A 2,672-nucleotide genomic window follows, 5' to 3' on the forward strand; every position below is an offset into this window, starting at 1 on the left:
AGAGAGAGAGAGTGTGTGTGTGTGCTGGAGGAGTGTGTAGAGAGTGTGCTGGAGAGTGCTATGGACACTCCTCCAATAGCATCCCTGTGTTATGATGAAGTGGGGCTCTTGTGTGGAGGCTTTCATTAGGGCTCTCCACAGCAGACTGGATACCTGACACTACTTTGCCCTGCAACCCCAGCTTTGTGTGTGTGTGTGTGTGTGTGTGTGTGTGTGTGTATGGGGCACCTTTCACACAGCAGGGCAAGTGAAGGGCAATTTGTCATCAGTTTCATAGGTGGAAGATGAAAGGTTCTGTCTACGTGCCACCTGGGCGACAGATACACACCACCCTGAGGATATATCCATCATTTCTGTTGCAGTTGGTTTACTGGGTGGTGTTGCCTACTCGATGCCCGACTGTATCTGAGCACTTGAGGATGAAGAACTGTGAGAGATAAGAGAGAGAGATAAAGAGAGAGAATGTGTTTGTGTATGTGTGTGTGCCAAGGGAGTGTGCTGGAGTATGCCTTCAATAGCATCCCTGTGTTATGATAAAGCTGGCTTCTCTGTGAAGCCTTTCATGCAGACCTGAACCTGTTCATCTGAACATCTGAAACAAAAATAACATCAACTATACATGGAGTCAGAACACACATTTACCTTTTAATAAAATAATGAGACGCAAGACTGATTCTGGATTGGCACCCTGTCCCGGGTGTACCCCTGCCTCGTGCCCTTAGTCTCCTGGGACAGGCTCCGGGATATCCGCTACCATGAATACAGGATTAAGCGGTATGCAGTAGATGATGAGTGAGTGAGTAAGAAGACTCATCGCCCTACATACTGTATGGTCATTTCCTGTTATTGTATCCATGGCAGGTGAAAGCTATTCAGTTCATTATGCTTATTGCCAGAGGTCAATTCCTGCAGAGACACGCCAACCTGCCTTCTCTCTCTCTCTATCACCCACACATAGAAACACTCACTCCCCAACCTTCTCAATGTCTGTCTCTGTCCTTTTTTGTCTCTCTGTCCTCCTTTTTCCCTTTTTTTGTCCTTTTTCTCTCTTTCTGTAGCTTGTTCCCACAGCAACCTCCTGATGAATTATTATGTAAATCCCATCTCCCTGTAAAAAAAGAAAACAAAACCCTCGACAAAACAAAACATTTAAATGATTCATACCAAAATCCATAGAACATTAACACCTACAGTTCTGAATGAACACTTAAATCCATAAAATTATGTTCATGTTTGGATTAGCACTCCAAAGGCTTACTGTACATCCAGAAAGTTTCTTTATTAGGTTTTATCTGTGATTTAAACATTTACAGCTAGATGACATGGGAGAATGTTAGGTAGTTAGAAAAAACTATTATACTATTTGGTGAACATTAGCAAAATATACACCCACCGTGAAGGTTTCAGTTGGGCCATTGGATCAGCTCTGGCTTCCTTCTGAGCATGACTGTGTGTACTGTGGTGTCTGGGGACAAGATGTTGGCAAGGGATCCTTTGGGTGCTGTCTGTTGCAGGGCGGGGCCTCCATGGATTGGACTTATTTGCCCAGTGCATCCCAATTGCACTGGGATCTGGGAAGTTTGGAGGCTGGGTTGGAGACCTTGGGCTTGTTGCCTTCTGAGCTCTGTGTGTGGAGAACTGAGTGTTCTGGTGCTGATCTATCACAGCTTTTATTGGCAAGCATTGACCTTTCAATGTGATTGGACCAGACTGGCTACCCTTTGCTCCCCACAGGCGTAAATAAGCCTTGGGTGCCCATGATCCTGTCACCATAATTGATAATTCTGATAGTTCTCCTGCTAAGTCTCCCATGTTCTCTTTCTTATTCTCTCTCTAAGTTCTCTCTCTCTTTTCTCCCCCCCTTGAGCAGCACTTCCTTGTTTGCCTATAAACGGACAACTTCGGACAACTCTGTGCTTTCCCGGATTTCACCAGAAAATGTTAAAATGGTTTATGTTCTTTGAAGTAACAGATGTTCATGACACCAGGCTTTGGCCAAACATATGAAACCTCCATCTTTTGCTGTTAATAAACAGAGAAATTTCTGACACCCAACATGCTTGTGGCTCTCCTGACATCAATAAGCTTATTATAAGTTATAAGTTTCATCTTTAAGTTTAAGTTTCATCTTAAGTTCAAATTTAACATGTGTAGAGAAGCCTAGGAGTCAACAGCCAGATAATCTAGTCACAGTTTCCAATTGTAAACTTAATAATGAAGGAAATTAAAGACAGGCTAAACATTTTCAGATCCTAATAAAATGGCCTGCGCTCCAAAATATGCAAAAAATATTTTTTGTGCTTTTGGACCGTTCGGAAAGCAGCTATGGTTTATTTTTGTTGATTTATTTATTTATTTTTTACTTCTTTTGTATTTGTCAGTATATTGTTTTCGAACATATTTCTTTTCCTGACAGTGTTTAACGAGCTGCATTAAAACTCAGGCTACAACTGACACTCTTACATAAGAGTGCAGAGGATGCAGTATACATTTTAATTACCTCCTTCAGCTAAAACTGCTGCAGTCTGCTGCAGAATAAACATTAAATCTGAGAGCAGTATCAAGGTATATTGTGTCATCCTACAGAGCAGCTGTATTAATGTTTGATTAAAGATGAAATATCACACTCACAATCCTGTTGTGCACTGAGAGTTTTGAACCCTGCTGTAGGT

This window comes from Clarias gariepinus, chromosome 17 (genome assembly GCF_024256425.1).
Source record: "Clarias gariepinus isolate MV-2021 ecotype Netherlands chromosome 17, CGAR_prim_01v2, whole genome shotgun sequence".
Taxonomy (NCBI): Eukaryota; Metazoa; Chordata; class Actinopteri; order Siluriformes; family Clariidae; genus Clarias; species Clarias gariepinus.